Genomic DNA, 19,561 nt, shown 5'->3' on the forward strand with positions numbered 1-19,561 from the left:
GGGACGGCGGGCGCGGGGAGCGCAGGCCGGGGGCGGGCGGGGCAGGGCAGGGGCAGGGGCGTCCTCCGGCGAGGCGGGCGGGGGCGCGTCGGCGGGCTGTGCCTGCGGCCGCCGCGGCCCGATCTTGGGGCAGCCCCTGGGATTCCGGCTGCTTCTGCCCGGGCGCGGGCAGCATCCCACAGCCACGGCGCCCGCCTCGGGGCCCGGCATGGGGGCGCCGCCCCCTCGCGTGGTGGCGCCGGGTCCCCGCAGGGAGCGCTCGTGCCCGGGCGGGAAAGGTCCTCAGGGCAGGCGTCCCCGCGTGCGGCCCCCCCCGCCGCCCGCCCCCGCCGACTGCCCCGCGGGACCCGGGAGACCCCGCGCTCCCCTTGCCCGCGAGAGGCGCGCCCGGCCTCCCCAGGGGGCCGCCGTGCGCGGGCTGCTGCCCCCCGCGCCAGGAGCGCGCCTCTCCTCCCGAGTCCCGCACCCCGGCTCCGGCGGAGGAGCGCCCCCGAGCGCCTGGGATGGGTAGCCCGCCCCGAGAGGTCGCGCAGAGGGGGCTCCCCAAGGTCACCCGGAGCGCCCAGGTGGAGCTGCCCGGACCGCCCCGAGCGGAGAGCAGGGAGGGGAGGCGCCCGCTGCCCGCCTCCTTCCCCGATGCAGACTCCCCCCCCCTCCCCCGGACCCGGCTCCTCGGGAGCTGCTGCTGATGCAGCTCCCAGCCCCGCGCGAGCGGATGATCGAGCCTGGGCGAGCTTTGAATCCGGTGCTGCCGGGAGGGCCGCGCGCAAAGCCTGGGACCCGGCGCGCCGGGCAGCTCGGGAGCGGGCAGGGAGGTGGCTGCATAAGCGCTTCTCAGAACCGAAAGCCGAGCGGCTTGCGCGCCCATGTGATTGGATTCCACATAATGGGCCCCTGTTCTCGGCCACAAGCGCCCACCAGCTCCCCGCGGCCCCGGGCACCAGGTGCCGCCTCTGAATCGCCCTCTGTGCAGGCGGGACCCAGGGCCCCGGGGTACCAGGCGCCCTTTCCCGAAGGGCTCTCTCGGGAAGGGGCCTGTCGTTAGCCGCTTGAACCCGCGTGGTACTTTCCTGTGTGCCCTGCCATTTCCTGAGGCCGCTGAGACACCGGGGAAAACCCTCCATCTGGGAGGCCTCCCCCTAGGCTGGTAATAAAGCTTCTTAGCTCACCGCTCCGCTGGAGGGCAAGACACTTGGCCCCTGGGAACCTCCGTCGCCTCTAGGAAATGGGGCTACTATGACCAGGCAGGGGGCAGGGGTGGTGAGGGGACCCGTGTGAGATGCTTGGCACAGGGGAGCAGGGTAGGAGGAATGCTCCTAGGTAAATACTGGGGCCTTTCATAATGGTTTTGAGTGGTGCGTGTCTCCTCTTTCAGGCAGGAGCAGAGTCCGGTGAGTCCCGGTGGGTGGTTCTTCTGGGGCTGGGGGAGTTTCCACATCTTCCCTCAGCTCTGGTCATAGCTCCAGCCTGCAGGCGGCTTGTGGGCCTTGTGGGCCGGGGTGAGTCCTTTCAGCTCCCTGCCTGCTCCCAGGGTGGTCCCACACATCTCCCCCCACCCCTTCTCTCCCACCGGCCACCAGGAAGTTGCAGGCAAGATGTCACCCAGGCTACTCTGGACGTTCAACTTTACACCTTGTCAGCTGAAGTCTACCCAACACTGTCTCTCACCCCGAAACCTTTCTGACCCCTCTCCTGGTCCCAGCCTCTGGAGAGTCTCCTTCAGGAAGACCAGCCGATCTTTCCTGTCCCTCTCTCAGTCTCCACCCACTGGGAGATTCACCTACCTGCATGTTCTCTGGTTAGTGCATCAGGGCTCCTTGCATCCCGGTGCTCTCTGGACCTGCCCTGCATGCATGGAAGGACACGCAGGCAGGGCCAATGTCTGCTCAGACTTCATTCTGGTACTTACTGCTGGAGTGAAGGTTAAATTCTAATCTAGCTGCTAAGTCTGTTTGGGAACCTGAGTGACAGGGGGAAGAGGTGACTGACACAAGAAGGTGGGATTTCCCCCAAGGCAGGAACCTTTCTGCAGAGTCCATTTGGATTCTTTGGAAATTAGGGCCTCAGATTCTTCTCAAAATCCGCTCCATCCCCAGAGTGACCTTTCTCTGGCCAACAGAGATTGCAGCTAGCCTGGTTTTGCAGATAGCAGAAGTCACATTCCTGGATTCATGAGCTATGCTTGGACCCTCAGGAACCCCACCGAACCTTGCCCCCTCCCCCCAACTAGCTATCCCAGCCTGCACCCTGCCTGCACCCAGGACTCAAACCATTTGGTGTAGAGGGGGTCCCATATGGCGTTTTTCCAGCAGAGGCCAGGACAGCCTTCTCTCCTTGAGCACGTCTTAGAGACTGGTCTCAAGGACAGATTGGATGATGCCTTCGATGCCTCCTACAGAAAGCTACAGAATATGGAAAGCAAGGGCACTAGACAATAGCTCTATAATTAAAAGCTCTGTGACGCTAGGTAGATTATTTACTCTGAGTCCCGGTTTTCTCATCTGTAAAATGGGAGCAATAATGATGTCTACTTTGTGGGGTTGTGAGGGTTCTGTGAGGCCGTAATGCATAGAAAGTGCTTAGTGCAGCACCCAGCGTGGGCAGGAATGCAGGAAACGGTTATTGTCACCGGCACCACTATTTCCTCCTTTGCGCTAGCCTGTTAGAGGTCCTGCTGCCTCCAGCCTGGGGGAGTCAGACCCCTTCTGCCCCTTGCTCTCAGGACAGGGAAAGCCTGTTGGCTAGGTGAGGCCTGTCTCCTGGGAACTGGGGTGCGGCATGGGCCCGTCCCCAGGAAGTCTGTGAGTTAGCCTCTGTCATCTGAATTAGCCTCTGTCGTCAACTGCCATTTTTCAGGATTTGTGGATTCATTCAATAGATGTTGATCCATTCTAGACCTTGTGCTTAGCACAGGCTTTCAAGATGAATCAAGCAGCTCTCAAGGCTCCCTCTGTGAGGGAAACAGGCAGCAAGGACAGTGTGGGATAACAGCTTCATGGGTAAGAAGAGGAGTGGAGAATAGAGTGCTGGATGGACAGGGGGCCTTGGGCCAACAAGCCCAGGTCACTTCACTCCCAAATCTGCCACCCTGCTGCCGGGTGGTGACGGGCAGATGCCTGGCTGAAAAACTCAGCTCAGGGCCTTTTAGATATTAGTCAGAGCTTTGCACATGTTAGTTGCTATTATTACTAGTCTACGATGACCAAGAACAGGTGGACAAACTTTGCTGTGGGAGCACAGTTGAGGCCTTCAGAGACAGTTTTCCAGGTGGTGGGTAGCGGAGCGGGGGACAGGCTAGTAGAGAGAGCAGCTTGCACGAGAGCACAGGGGCTGGAAAGTGCGTGGTGTCTCTGAGAGCTGGGGGCAGGAGTGGCAGTTGGGACATCGTCACTGTGGGGCATGATGGAAGCAGGGGTGGCAGGCAAAGCCAGGGAGGTGGACAGAGGCCATCCTCTGGGATGCCAACATGTCCCAAATGATTAAACGCTTGCTGACCCGAAACAGGCATCCTGTGGCCTGGGGAGGGTTGTCTGACTACACACCCGAGAAAGTCTAGGATTAACTTCTGCAAGGGAGAAACGGCTGGCCCCGGCTCGTCTGCTAATATGTTAACTGTCCCTTCTTCCTCCTACCGGGAAGGCAGGGAGACCTCCCTCCCCCCACTTCTTCTGGAGATGCTTTTCCTACTTCCGCACCTGTTTCTCTCTTCTTGGGACTCAGTTTCTTGTCTGAAGGGAGGGGATGTGGGTGGAGGAAGTGTCACGATCTGGCTCCTTATTGATGATAATATTGTACCAAGTGCTTTCCTGGATGCAGGTACTGTCCAAGGTCTTTGCTTGCATTGCCGTGGAATGCTTATAGTGGCTTACTGGAGTGGATGCATTTATCTCCGTTGCACAGAAGGGGTCACTGAGGCTTGAGGGTGAGGTTATTTGCTAAAGGGCATGCAGCTCATAAGTAGCAGGAACTCGTGTGTGTGTGGGGGGAGGGCGGGGGGGTCTCCAGGGCTGCTATGTGCTGTCCTGTACCACTTCACTCATGCTCCTTCTGAATATCTAAAGCTGACTGCAGAACATCTGGCTTCTTTCACTGTGTACACTTGGATGCTGGGCAGTAGGCACCCTGGAGATGGGGTCACAGTGGGGTATGCTCTAGGTACCTGGGCACTGCCCTATTCTCTCCTTGCCCTGATTTTTGGGGCCTCCTGTGTGCAGGCGCATGGCAAAGGGGAGGAGGTGTTCTTGCACATCTCAGTTCAGGGCGGCATTCCTCCGCCCTCTGCCCTGCAGGGTCCCACAAATGAGCCTTGAGGCAGGCAGTTTACAGCTTGATTGATGTGGCAGGTGGCATTTGAGTTCCACCATGACCCCAAGGAAGGAATGAGTCTTTTAGGATGGCTAGTCAGAGCATCATATGACCCTACCTGTTTTCAGAAGGCAAAGGCTCAAATTTCCTTTTCCAGTGGCTGCAAACTCTAGGGCCAGGGTTCAAATCCCAGGTCTGCCTTCCACTGGCTTCGGGGCCTTGGGCAATTTCTTCACTCCCTTGAGCCTCAATTTCTTGATCTGAAAATACAGATCATACACACACACACACACACACACACAAAAGTCCAGAGTTCTCATAAGATTTGTAATCATACAAAGAATATCTGGCTTCCATGTCATAGATAACGTTGGTATAATATCCACAATGTTGACCTCCATGATACTTTTTGTGATGATATGGTTATTTGTGATCATTATTCTTTTAATCTGTCTTATCCACTAGACCAGTGGTTCTCAGCTGGGAGCAGTTTGGCCCCCAGGAGTCCTTTGGAAATATCTGGAGACACTTTTTGGTTGTAACAACTGGGGAGGTACTGAGAGGGCAAGGAGGGTGCTACTGGCATCTAGTGGGTACAGGCCAGGAATGCTGCTAGATTTCTTACGTTGGACAGGGCGGCCCCTCACCACCAAGAATTACCCGATCCCAAATGTCGATACTGCTGAGCCTGAGAAAAGTTACACAGGACTGTGAGCCCCATGAGGTCAGTGATTATGCCTAATTCATTCAGCTCTGTGTCCCCAGCTGCCCAGCATGAAGCTCGGTACACGGGAGACAATCGATATGCATTATAGGGATGAATGAGGACTTGGAAGGCCTTGTGTCCTTTGGAGTCCCCGAGGTTTGGCTTGTAGGACATTTTGAATGGGCAGAAGAGATTTAGATGAACTCGAATGATAAACGGCCAATTGATAATTCAGGCCAAAGAAATTCAGACCAAGCTATTTTCCTTCCCAGGCAGGTGCTGGGGGGCGCCCCACTGCTCATTGCTGCGGTCACCAGTGCATTTTGGTCATGTGGATACAGGACCCACCTTTATCTGGACAAGCAGGCCAGGGCAGGGGAATGTAGGTGCTGACAAGGAAAACGCCCTGTCAGCTGGGCCCTTGGGATTTGCCAAGCTGGGGCACAGCTGCTCTTGCCTTCCTGTTTTTCCCTTTCTGGTGGAATGAAGGAAACCCACTGAATGGCTATTTTTCCACTGACATTTACAGCAATGTGATAGGCCTTGGATTAATGAGGTCAAGCTCCAGTGTGAAATCTGCCCGATAACTTGAAGCCTGGCCAACAGGAAGACATGGCTTGTTTTCTTTGGGCCATTTGATGTCTTTGGATGGCTTTGGCCAGGGAAGCAGGGGTCACAACTCCGTGCAAAAGAAGAGAATGTCTTATGTGCTAGAATTATAGAGGCTGGAGTTGTCTCTTTTTCAGTTTATTGGGAAGGTCTATTTTACTGTGGACTTAGAAATAAGTAAGTGGTTTAAACAGAGGTTCACCGTGAGCCCCTGCTGCCCACCGAGTATGGATCTGGGCTAGGAAAGCCTATTTTCCTGGGGCTCTCTGGGAGTTTGAAGGAAAAGATCGGGCCCAAAGGGTGCTTGGACAGGTTAGAGGAGCACATTAGTTAGAACTTATGCTGATGGGGAAGGGATGTTGGACATGTGCCTCAGACTTGCTCACAAATTATCTTGGAGTTCCTGTAAAATGTGGAATCTCATTCAGTAGACCTGAGTCCTGCGACTCTGCATTTCTAACAAGCTCCCAAGAGGATGAGCCATTCTGTTGCTGGTGGTTTGTGAACTGTACTTCGAGCAGCAAAGGGTCTACAGGTGAGGGGGCCCTGGTGTACCCACACAAACACAGATGCATTCAGCCTGTTAGGCCTGTCGGCCCAGCCATCTGCTCTGCTGGCTGGCTCTCAGAGGCACATGTTTATTGCTTCCCTTCTCTGTGTGCCCAGACCTGGGACCAAACATGAAAGCAAGGCTGCTTGTTCCCAAGAGCAGGAACAGGTGTGAGGGACATCTAGTGCTTCCAGAACTGTGCATCCAGGGACACAATGTTCCTGGGTCACCTGATCACCTGGGGCTTGTTAAACATACAGATTCCCAGGCCCTAGCCCTACCCATCTGTATCAGAACCGGCTGGGCCCTGGGAATCTGTATTTTTAAAAAGTGGGCCAAGCGATGCTGATTCACAGCCAGGCTGGTGGAGGGGAAGCCAGGAGGAAGCAGTGGCAGCGTGTGGAAGTGCATCGCTCAGCAGGCGCAGTATGGAAGGTTGTAGAGTTGTGTACTGCTCCATGGCACCCGGCTGAGGGAGGGGCCAAAACCTAGCCTGCTCCGCTTGCCAAGCTCTGCACCCTGCAGGGTTGCATCTGTCTGGAAGGAAGGACACCTTTTTCTTAATAGTAATAATAATTGTCAACATTTGGTACTTACTATGAGCCAAGCACTGTTTATTTAACCCTTTTAGTCTTCCTAGGAGGTGGCATTACTGCTACCCTGATATCACTGCTAAGGAAAGTGAGGTGCAGAGAGGTTCAGTGACTTGCCCCAGGTCACCTAGCCATTAAGTGCAGGAGTCAGGATTCGAATACTGGACATCTGGCTTCACTGTTCTTGCACTTAAATCATTACACTCTCTGGTTTTTCTTTGGGCAAAAATGCTGATGTGCTTTGCCCGGGCTGTCCTGACTCTGAGGGAGTGCCTTTTTCGATTTCTTTCCCAGGTCGGGGAAAGGCTCACAGTGACCTTGGCTGCTTCTGGAGTCAGACCCGGGTTTGATCCCCACCTCTACTACTTCCTATAATCTTGAGGAAGTTACTTGCTTAACCTCACTGAGCCTCAATCCTCCATGTGTGTAAAATAGGAATACTAAGATCATGAGATGATGTCATTAACACTTTAGCTCCGCACACAGGATGCACTTGATGCATATCAGCAATACTTATTACTGTAGTATCAGTAAAGTCTGCCCCAGGGAGCATAGACAGCTTCAGAGTAGAGGGGATAGGTGTGCAGAGCCCTGTGTCATTTACGTCCTTGGAGGCCGAGCTGGGTTACTTTGTTCACCCAGGTTACTTACTTAGTCTGTGACTTACCTAGGCATCCCTCACCCATGTCCGTGCCAGCCTGGTGGGTTCTCAGAATTCCTTGGCTCCCAGACGGATTCAGAGTCTCAATCAGAACTGGCTTTACTTCCTCTCTTCTGAGAGCAAGTAAAAGGCACGCATGCTCACACTTATTTTCTCCAGGGCTCTTGGCCCATCTCAATGACTGATCTCCAAGGCTCCTTTCTGGAACTCTGTAGACATCATTGGCTCCCCCCTGACCTGGACAGAGAACCAGTGTTGCCTTACATACATTGCCTGTTGCCTTATAAAGAAATAGGGAAGATTTTCTCCTGGATTTCATTAGTTTTCTTCTTCTACATATAAATTCAAGCTTTTCTTTTCTTTTTTTTTTTAAGATTTTATTTATTTATTCATAAGAGACAGAAAGAGAAAGAGACATAGGCAGAGGGAGAAGCAGGCTCCTTGCGGGGAGCCTGATACGGGACTCGATCCCAGGACCTTGGGATAATGACCTGAGTCGAAGCAGAAGCTCAACCTCTGAGCCACCCAGACGCCTTCAAGCTTTTGTTTTCTTATTGCTGTATTTTATGCTTTTGAGTTATAAAAAGAATACAAAATCATTATTAACATCCAAGTAGTACAGAAATGTGGAAAACAAAGTAAAATGTCCCCAGCCATCATCCCCAGCTACTCATTTCTTTTCCCCAGAAGAATCCCTGGATGTTTTTTTTTTTTTTAAATCTTTCCATAAATTTCTTATATATGTACAAACCCATGTTCACTTATGGATCCATCCCTATTTCTCTTTGACATGCCTCTACGGCGCTCTTGTTGAAACTTCCTTTCTCAGTTGATTTATCTTAGCACATGTCAACACATAGAGATACATACCTCAGTCTTCAGGTCCATGTGGTATTGCAGTAATAAACATTTGTCATGATGGATTTTCTAGTTCCTTGTGACAGCTAAGATTGTTTCCATTTTTTTCTTACTACAACTACTGTGCTGCAGCACCCCCCTGGTGCAGCGTATCTCTGTACACTGGCACAATGTTATCCCTATGGAAATTTACCTGTGATTTAAACTATGATGGGTATCATCAAATTGTCCTCTCAAGAGGGCAGACCGCTTTCGATTCCATCAACAGTGTGTGCGAATGCCTCTTTCCCCACCCCCTTCTCCAACACCTTATTATTAAGTAAGCAAATTTGATTTTTGCCAGTCTGATAAGAATAAACTGGAAAGAATGTTTCTGAGTCAGGTGCCACATTAATTCCGATTTTATAACCTTTTAGACTGTGCCTACACAAGGATTGTTAAATATTCAAGAACTACATTTTACTTGGCCTTATGCTTGGAATTAGAGATATAAAATTAAATGAAGCCAGTTTCTGCCCTCAAGTTGATCCCTGTCTCCCGGAGAAAGCAGACACGTGGAAAAATAAAATAAAAACAAAGCAGTGTGGTTCAAGTGTGCCAGAGGAATGCATAAGCTAAACTAACTTCTGCTTGATAAATTCTATCTTCATGAATATCACAGCCCTCATTATCCATCACTCACACCTGGGCAAATATGTACATTAGTCCAGAAACAACAAGGGAGCAGAAAGCTGGATTTGAACACCCACAACCCTGGCGCTCACAGAGGCTGGCCATGCATGGCTGTGCGTGGAGAAATAGGTGTTTCGATCAAGAGGTGAGATCCAGACGGTGCCCGCTGTAGGGCAGATGCACAGAAGGGCTGTTCAGTGAATGAGAGGAGGTCAGAGATGTCCCTGTCTCGTGAAGGGGCCTCCTACTCAAAGAGAACTAGAAAGGGGTGTGATGGCCTGATCTACCCACCTGTGGGAGCCACGCTGTAGCTGCACATTTTCTTTGGGCCACTGTCCCAATAGCTCTTCATTTGCTTGGATAGCTTAAGATCAACACAAGGCAGGGAACAGTCGAGAAGATCTGAAACCCCACTGTGGCATCATTTTACAACAGATCACCCAAGCGGGGGCACACAGAGCCTGTTGGAGGGCATGCAGAGTTGAAAAGAGACCGGGAAGCCCCTGTGCTGCTCCTCATGGAAGGCAAGGCCGGGGCCTGGGAGGCATGTCCTGGGTTGGGCCCTCAGTGTTCCCTCACATCATTCCCGCACATCCCCCATCAGCCAGATCTGTTTCGTCTGATTTAATTCTCCAGCGCTGGTTCCAAGCCAGGATCACTCCTTCTTAGGCCATGGATGGAATAAACTCAGTGAATTTTCGGTCTTTGGAACTATCCTGTCCACCGGCCCCCAGGGAATAGTTACTACGTGCTGGGGTGGCTGTGTGGTGGGATGTACCGGTGAATGATGTCCATCCCTTGCCTTTGGAGCATTTGGTCCAAGGGAAGAGGCAGATCTGAAACAGTTACTACAGAGTGTTGGGCGCAGCAGGGGAGAGGTGGTCACATGCCTTGGAGCTGGAAAGGAGGCGAAAGAAACCCATTAGGCACAGGGCAGATAAAGAACGATCCGGAGGGAAGAAAAGGAGCATTGAGACAATATTGTGTAAATGAGACCAGGCGAGTGTTGAGCACCGTGCCTATAAGGGATGGTGGATATCATCATCCCAGCACTCGCACCAGGTCTCAAAGAACAAGGAGTTTGCTGGTTAGAGGGAAAGATGGGTATTGCCACCCCATAGAACAGAATGAATGAAGAGGAGGAGGAGGGGGTGTGTGGTGTAGTGAACATTGTGTGGACTTTGTGGCAGAGGAATCTAAGTCTGTGTCCCAGCTCTGGTTCTGCCATTTTCTAGTTGTGGCTTTGGGCTGTCAAGATGAGCCTCCATTTCTTAATCTGTCTACTAGGGATAATCATATCTGTTTTTAAAGGCTGCTTGTGGGGATTAAAGTTAATCTGTGTGTGGTAGCTGGCACTTAGCAGAGTCTCAGCATATGGAGGCTGCCATTGTGGAAACATGAAGCCATCAATCTGGTTCAGTGTAGCTGGAAAATTGAGTGTTAGGGGGTTGGGGATGGGGAAGGAGGTTGGGCTGGCCAGAGATAAAGCTAAAACATCAAGGCCAGATACCGGATGGGCTGAGCTGTGAGGCTGAGGAGTTTAGACCTGACTCTGGAGACAATGGGGAGGCATTAAAGCCTTCCTTACAAGGGAAATCCTACAGGATCAGACCTAGTTTCAGAATGAACGCTCCACTGGTGGGGTGCGTGGTGGGTTGGAAGGTAAAGAATGGAGGTGAGGGCACCACTTTGGGAAATGCTGCATTCCATGATCCTGTCTTGGCAACCCCCATGGCTCACATTAGCCTAGTAGAAGTTCTAGTAAGTCCTGCAGCCAAGCACTTCCTGGAGAGGCAGGTTAGGGCAGCGGGTAAGAGTATGGGCTTCTGTGTCAAGGCCAATGTGGATGTGAATCCTAGCCCTGTTGCTTACTGACTGTGTAAACTTGGCAATTACTTAACCCCACTGAGCTGTAGTTGACCTTTCTACAAAATGAGGATTAAGAGTACCTTCCTCCTAGGCTTGTTGTGCTGATAAATGTGATGGTGTAGATAAAGCATGCAGCTTAGCTCTAGGAATTCAGTAAGTGCTCAACAAAAATTGATAGTTAGAATTTTTAAAATTATGTATTTGACAATGGAACCTTTTCTCCATCTAATACCTATTAACCATCCCTAGAGCTACTGGTGTTCTACAGAAAACATCTTGCTTTAGACTTTTCTGGAGAAAAAGCAGCACTTTTCACTCCAAGAAATTGTAAGGAGCATCGCCAAGTTCTAACACAGTGATTCTTGGATGTACACATTAGACTCAACTGGGGAGCTTTTAAAAAATGTCATTGCCTGGCTATACCCGAAACCAATGAAACTAGAGGTGGGGCCCACATATCAGTTTTTTTTTCTAATTTTAATGATTTATTAAGGTAAAACAAATATAGGAAAGTACGTAAACCTTAGGTGAATGAATCTTTCACAAACTGAACATGTTCATGTAGCCCATGTCTTGATCAAAAACCAGAATATTACCAGTACTCTGGCAGCCTCTTTTTATGTACCTTTCCAGAAGCTCTTCCACCCCAAAACCATGATCCTGATGAATTTTAGATGAATTTTGCCTCTTATTGCATTTCACATCTGCAGAATCATATAGTATGCTTTGTTCTGTGTGCTTGGCTTAGTATACCGTAATTCTCTTCTAGACTATTTTTGGGGAGCATTTCAAATAGTTTGTACACATCAGCACAATTACAAATAGTGCTATTAACATCCTTATAAATGCCTTTTGGTGAATGTATATATAAATTTCTGTTGGGTATATTTCTAGGAATAAAATTGCTAGATTAAAGCTGCTGAGCAGTTTTAAAAAGTGGTTGTACCAATTTATATCCCCAGAGTATAAGAATTCTTGCCAATAATTGCTATTTTCTGTCTTAATTTTTTTGGCCATTCTGGTGGGATATATACTAGTCTTGCTCTGTGATCTTAATCTATGTTCCTAGCATCTCCTGGTGATTCCAACGTGTAGCCAAGTTTGCGAACCTCTTTCCTTTTTTTTTTTTTTTAAGATTTTATTTATTTATTTATTTATTTATTTATTTATTTATTTATTTATTTATTTATGAGAGAGAGAGAGAGAGAATGAGCCGGGGGAGAAGGAGAGGGAGAAGCAGACTCCTTGCTGAGCAGGGAGCCCAATGTGGGGCTGGATCCCAGGACCAAAGGCAGACACTTAACTGAGTTAGCCACCCAGGGGCCCCTGCAAATCTCTTTCCTAACAGGTTTTGGAAAAGCAAAACACCTTTTAGTGGAACTAGATAAAGAAGTATTACGGTGGCCAATGCCTCCCCATCAACTCCCTCAGACATATGTACCAGATATTTTTATAGACCTAATCTGTGTAATCAACCAGTGGAGGGTGCTTTTGCTGTGGAAGGAGAGTGGGGAGGTGCACCAAGCCTGATAGCCTGCCCTTCCTTCCTGTGTGCTTGATGTGGGGTACCATCACGAATGATCTGGAAGCTGGAAAGAGGCTATGGAGGGACTTCACTCTCCTCTTCCAATTTAAGACCTGAAAGAGAAGGGGAGGACTTGAGGAGTGGCTTGTGGTCTATACAGATGTTGTCAGATGTAAGATCTGGTCTTTGGGACCAGAGTTTAAGATTTTGTGTTGTGTTTTTCCTCAAAGCTTGCCCAGTACCAGGCACTTGGAAGATACTCCACATATGGTCACTAAAGTCAATAGGAGAGAGAACTACATGACTGTCCCAAGTGGAAAGGACAACTCACATGGATGCAGAGAAAGGCATTGGTGGGGATTTAGCAGATCTGATAGCTCTGCATCTCTTTGTAGTGTCTGTGCTGTGGCTGCGACTTTCTATCTGCTCATTTGTTTTCCCTTATGCCCTTGAGCAAAGTTACAATAACTGCTTTAAATCCTTATCTGTTAACTCCAACATCTGGGGGCTTTTTGGGGGTAGATCTCTGTTGATTGCCTTTCCTCTTGCTTTTGGGTCCCTTTTTCCTGTTTTTATAATTTTTTCTAGTAAGTTTGGTTTACATTCTGAACATTGTGAGTTAGACTTGTAGAGATGGTTGGTTTTATTCTGTTCCTCAGAATAGTCATGATTTCTTTGTTTCATCAGGCAGTTAAGGTTGACCAAACTCAAACTCTGAACTCAATTTCCCCTGTGTAGGCAACAGCCAAAATCTTTGCTCAGTTCCTTTGGCCTTAGTTGAGTTGCTGGGAATCTGTCCCATAAATGTACCATTCAGGAAGATTTGGGTGGAACTTAAACTCAGAATTTGGGGCTACTGTTCTATGGCTGTTTTCTGAGATACCTTTCCTAACTTTCCAGGCGTAGTTACTGAATTCTGCCCTTTAATTGCTCAGAGCGTAAGAGTGAAGTTGTAGCCACCATGCACATTAATTGGGGCCTGTCCTTGGGGAAAACTATAAAAACATGGAAGTCACCCTTTCTTTCTTTCGAGTGTTGACTACCCTGTATTTTCCATATGCTTGTAATTGAACTAATCCAGTGCCTTCCAATAGGGTGTGTGTGTGTGTGTGTGGCTTATAATAGTTATATATGAGAGGGTAGGTCCAGTAAGAGCCTCTCTGTCATTACTAAAAGTAGAACCGTTCTGATCAATGGTTTGGTTCATTAAAGGACCCTCAGAGACCCCTTACTTTACTGCCTAGCACAGAGTAGATGGCAGTAAATCTTTGTTTATTGAACAAATGCATGAGGCTGTAAATAAAAAAAGTGAAAGTGAATAAGCTTGGGGAGGCGGGGAGGATACCTGGATGACACCAGGTATCAAGTAGGGAGGGTGTTCGGTAATTTGCTGGAGAGAATGGTTGAGTGGAGGATTGCAATAATATTAGGGCCCCAGACAGCTGAGGGTAGAAGACCACAGTGGCTCACAGAGTGAACCTGAGTTTTCAACATGAGGAGACACTCAGTTGTGACAGTAACATCACTGTCATGGGATTGAGGCTATGGCTTACGGAGAACTTACCATGTTCAGTGGAAATAAAGCTGGTCAGAGGGGAAGCAGAGGTAAGTCTGCAGCTCTGTCGACCCAAGAGGAGCCGAGGGGAGGGAATCAAAGTGAAGGAACTCTGGCTAAAGATCAAAGAGCAGAGGAGCCGAAGTACTGCAGAGGCAGTCCGCTGCAGCTTGCTCCTCTCTGCATGGTGACCTGGGAGGTCACAGACCCAGTATGAAGAGACTTCAAAGACCACACAATGCACGGAAATGTCATTTACCAAAACTCGGAGCATCTGGATACTTCCTGACTGATTCTACTTCATTTCATCTCTCAGAGAGTAGAGGAGAGAGGACAGTCGCTGGTATGAATCTGTCTCAGGAGCCACTGGGTGAAGTAAAAATGAGAAAGTGCCTACCAAGAGCTGAGCCCACAGGGGTTTGCAAGGCAGGTTTTATGAAATTTAAGGGTGAAATTACAGTTGACCCTTGAACAACACAGGTTTTAACTGCAGGGGTCCACACAACCATGGATTTTTTCCCATACGGTGCAGTCCTGTAAATGTATTTTCTCTTATGACTCTTATTAACATGTTCTCTCTAGCTTACTTTATTGCAAGGATGCAGTATATAATACATATAACATATGAAAGATGTGTTTATATTATGTTAGCAGTAAGGCTTCTGGTCAACAGTGGGCTATGACTAGTTACATTTTTGGAGAGTCAAAAGGAATATGTGGATTTTCAGCGGTGTGGGGGTCGGCATTCCTAACCGCTGCATTGTTCAAGGGTCAACTGTACGTGTATTTCCTGTCTCAGCCTCCAAAAGTAATGATGGCTCCAAAAGTCAGGGAAGTTATGGCTTTAATCAGTTATCCTCACTCTGCATAGATTTTGTTTTTCCTCTTTCATGGGTTCCTCTTCTTGCTACCAGTCAAACTTCCGTGGGCCATCTTCCCTGTCTGACATTTTTTTTCTTTTCTTTTCAAGTAGGGAAGATATTAAAAATACTAAACTGTCATGGCAGGCATAGGCCAATCAGAAGAGAGGCTGGCTTCAACAACCAGAATATTAGCCCTTCTTACAAGTTCCTTACTTCTGAGTGTGTGTTTTCTGCTCTTTGAAATGGGACAGGGTTGACACCAGGGTCCCAGAGCTGTTACGTGGAAGGAGCCTGACATGTGAAAGGTATGCCGTGGGTTGAAGCTGCCCTTATTACCCTGCACTCTTTCTTTGGGTTAATTTCGTCTACACATTATATAACTTTTCTGATGCTACTCCTTAGTTTCATTAAGTCTATGTTGTTGTTTTTTAAGATTTTATTTAATTACTTTAGAGATAGAATGTGACTCGGTGGTGGGGAGCAGAGGGAGAGGGACAAGCAGACTCTGTGTGGAGCTGGCGCAGAGCTCTATCCCAGGACTCTGAGATCACAACCTGAGCAGAAACCAAGAGCTGGATGCCCAACTGACTGAGCCACGCCGGTGCCCCACATTAGGGCTATGTTCTACTCTATACCGACTTCTGCAAGTATTTGTTCTACTATAGATTCAGCTGTCTAGTTTTTTTAGTCAAAATGCCCTCCAATCTCCCTGATTACTTATACCAGGTATTATCGGAAATCTTGCATTTCACGAGGATGATCTGTTAAAGCAGTTAAGATTCTTTTAGGGTTGTTCCTAGTTCTTCTCCTTCTTTTATGTACATAGACTTAGGAGTTAAGTGGACCTCCGTTCACATCCCAGCTCCACTGCTTACTGGCTGTGCAGCTCAAGGTGTCCGCTCTCTGCCTTGCTCTTCCTTCCTCCAGTATGGGACTTTCTCCTTCAAGTTCAGCACTCTGCTTTTTACTGTCCTCACTTCTTTGGAATATTCTCTAAACCTCAGCAAACAAAAAATATGAAAAAACTCTTTAAAATTCCCATCCCTGCTATTTCCAATTGCCCCAGAATACCCCTGGCCCAAGGAGGTAGAGAGAGCTTGCTAGTTTCTGAAGCGGAGAGAGGGGTCTTGTTAGGAAGCAGACCGTGGTTGCCTTCCTCCTTTATGTTGGCAGTGGTGTGGGACCCACAATGGTTAGAAGAGATGAGAAAGCAATCCCAGGCTGGTAGTAGTGCCTTTGCCCCCCACCCTCTTCAAGAATGGACACCATCCAGTTACCAGGGGAATGTGTATCTCCCACTCACCAGGGACAGAGCTGAGCCAGGTGGCAGTCAGCTGCCATTCTTTGCTTGAGCTGGCTCCACATACTGCTTCCTAGAATCCAGATCTAGTCAATTTAAGGGGATGGAGTGATGAAGTATAGTTCTTCCTTCTATCCCCTGAAGTTATTAGAGAATAGAGTGAGTTATTAGAGAAATTCCTACTGGAACCTCAAATAGTCTTGATTCTTGTCTATCATGGAGGCCATGGTGATTTTTATATTGTTGTTTGGATGATATGTTGGGCTTTGAGGGGTCCTTCTACTCAATCTGATAAGTCTCTAGATGTTTGTGTTTAAGACTAGAGGATTTTGAACAATGGGGCAAAGGCAAGTGTTGAAATCCAAGGTTAGGCAAACATGATGTAGAGCAGAGTTGCATGCTCAGTATACATGCAAGCCACTGCCCACTGCTTTATCCATGGCAGACATTACTAACCAGCCACACCACTCATTCCTCCTGTTGTGAGACACGGCCCCAGAACCCCTCCCTGTCACAGTGCTCCAAGTACCCATCACCAACCTAAGAGTTGGTGCCACACAGGAAAGCTTGGCCCCAGATGTCATGCAGAAAAGAGGGAGACAGAGGATCCAGAGGCCACTCCGGGCTTAGCCAGTGTGAATGGCCATCCCCTTTTAATAAATGCGTAATCCGGGAGGGCATTTTTGTGGCCACAGGTGGCCTCCTTTAGAAAATGATCCTTCCAGCTGCAAAGGGAGTTTTTTTCTCTCCCTGCAAAGAGAGGGGGTGGACCACACTCCCTCAAGCCTGGAGAAACAGTATGTGTAATTTGACTCCTTGTCTCCCCGGGCTCAGCTGTTACATAAGCTTCTTTAGAAGCCTGGCTGTTGGGTGTAGCACCGTGACTAACTAGTGTTCCTAGACCTCATGTCAGCTCTGTGTGTGCCCCATCCTTGGCACTTTCCCTCTGGCCCCTGCAGCCTCCCCCACGCTTGACATTCTTATTGACAAGCATGTGGGCCTCTCTGTGGGTTCAGGTTCTCGGGGAGAAGTTCAGCATGAAAGACTGATGTGTTCCTGGGTTTTCTCTCACCTGTTTGAGCTGTGGTTTCCTTTGAAGTTTTCTTGGAGCTGAGCCTGGGAAAGCGTTCTCACTGTCATAGGCAGAATGAACTCAAAACATCATCCATCAGTATCTACTTGGAATGGCCCTTAAAGGCTATCCAGCCGGGTGGTTACCGGGTCCCAGGCTGTAAATATACGTGATGGAGTACTTGCTCCTAACCCAGGTGATCTGTCTGCCAGACCAGGATTGGGGTTCATGGGCCAATCCCACCCACCAGCCCGCCTGGGTGGTAGGACCTTCTCTCTCAGCAGCCTCATGAGTGGCCTTGCAGTTCCTGGTGTTGGGGACCCCAGCATTGTGCCATGGCTGGGCTTTGTTCAGCTGTCAGTGTTAGACAGTTTTTCCTCATGCCAGGCTGATCCTACCTCTCATTTTGCTTGTATATGATCCTGACTCTGCCCTCTAGAGACTTAGAAAATAGCTCATGGCTTTTGTTAAGGCCTGGTCCTAGACTGCCTATATGGCCCAGTCAGTTCAGTCAGAGGTCCCCTGAGCTGTTACTACCCCAGTGCTGGACATGATTCTTTTCCTGAGAAGGTTCAAGCTGTACTGATTATTTGATCCTTTCTTGTTCTTCTTGAACCTGTGGGTTTTGAATCCTGACACCCTCCCCTGTCCGGATCCCCCTCAAAGTCTTGCCAAATTGGGTCATAGTAAATGGGCTTCAAAAGACAGTGACAAGTCAGGGCCAAGCCCAAGGCCACCACTTAGAAGCCTGAATGAAGGAGCACAGCTGGGAGAGGCAGACTCGAGGGGCAGGCCCTTGGGGACGTGAGTCCCACAGCAGATTTAAAGCCAGAATGTCTGTCTAGATGACTGTGTTGGAAGTCAAGAAGATATTTTCAGCAGGGGTAGGAGAGTGAGTCCATAAAATTCTGGGAGGATGGGCTTGAGGGTGACAAGACTCATTTCTAACTCAGATATTTGAAGTACCAAAGGCCCCAGAAATCTCTTTGCTCATGAGTACGACATTTTTATACTAGGGCAGGGGGATAATGCTGTTATCCAGAGAAGCGTGTTGTGGGAGGGTGGGAGTGTCCATCCTTTGGGAGAGAAAGTGGGTCCTGAGTAAGATTCAGGGAGGAGGGAAGGCCAGAGCTGTTTATTGTGTTTTCCTCTTCCCCTCGTGCTCAGCGGCTCAGGAAGCACGAGGCGAAAGCGCTCATGGTCTTCCTCTAGACTGCTGCCAATATTGTGTGGAGAAGAATAGCTGAAGAACGAGAAAAAAATCTTAACATTTTCCTTTAACAGTGTGAACTTTGAGACACTGTCTGACTCATGTTTTAAAGACTCTTCAATTTGAATTCACCTTCCTCCGTGTTGTTTTTCTCAAGGCACTAGGCTCCAGTCCAAGGATGTGTCAACCAGCTGCTCCCCTGGGGTCGAGGAGTCCCAGGGCCCACCCCCTTTCTCCCATCTCAGGGGGCAGGGCTGTGACTGGACATAGCTTTGGCTTTCTCACCCTTGCTTGAGGCTGGCCTTCAGCATGGGGGGCGGGGACTGGAGGCATCTAGTGCCTTGCCCCAGCAAGAGGCCACTCACCTTGCTTCAAGGCTCCTTATGGGGTTCCCATTCCTACAGCCCGAAGAGCAGCATTGCTGTCTGGGTGGGTACTTCTGGCTACGGGGAGCCTAAATTCAGTTCAGCTGGCTTGGATAATAAAGGGGATTTTGTTGGTTTGGATGACCAAAGCCCAGAAGCTCCTGAGTTAAAGGACCCCATTTCTCCTCCTCTGATCCCCAAGTATTGGCTTCATCCAAAGGCTGGCTTCCAGCTGCAACTGGGGTGCATGCTTCCACGTTAGAGGCAATGGGGAGAGAGAGCTACTGAGTGGGATGGTTTAGGTCATGTGCCTCCCCCACCCAATCACCGTGGCTGGGCTTAGGTTCTGGCCAATCGAGGCCCAGCACAGAGTAATACTCCCGGAGCTACAAAGCAAACTGTGTCTTTCAATGGACCCATGCCTTTCTTCCTTTTCTTGCCACCCCAGCGGCATATCATTGCCCAACAACACTTCTGTAATGGTCTTCCCTTCATTTTCCAGGAGGAGGGGGTTCTATAGTGTCCTCCCCAGTCCCTCCTCCACCCCCAGCATGCTTCCTCACCCTTTTCCTCCAAGGCTCAGCTTTCTGGAGGGCATTCCCTGCTTCCCTAGATGTTCACTGACTCGGTTTCTCACTCAGCAGACAGCAAGGATGAGCGGATGCACCAAGAGGAGTCAAGCTCAGACTTTGCAGACAGGAACCAGAGGCTGAATCAAGGCTCACCCCAAATGCCTGTCCTGGCCCACTGAGGTCAAGTGGCTTGGCCTCAGACTTCCTCCTGCCCACAATCAGGGTATTTTGTTTCATCTACCTGACCTCATACAGTCACTTATGGGAAAATTAAGT

The 19,561-nt window shown here is 49.4% G+C and overlaps 1 protein-coding gene across 2 annotated transcripts in view; it reads left to right on the forward strand.

Annotated features, from left to right (window-relative positions):
- PPP1R16B (protein phosphatase 1 regulatory subunit 16B) overlaps nt 1-19,561 on the forward strand; it is a 93,235-nt gene that overhangs the window by 230 nt on the left and 73,444 nt on the right. The window lies entirely within an intron of this gene.

Source organism: Canis aureus, chromosome 26 (assembly GCF_053574225.1).
Source record: "Canis aureus isolate CA01 chromosome 26, VMU_Caureus_v.1.0, whole genome shotgun sequence".
Classification (NCBI taxonomy): domain Eukaryota; kingdom Metazoa; phylum Chordata; class Mammalia; order Carnivora; family Canidae; genus Canis; species Canis aureus.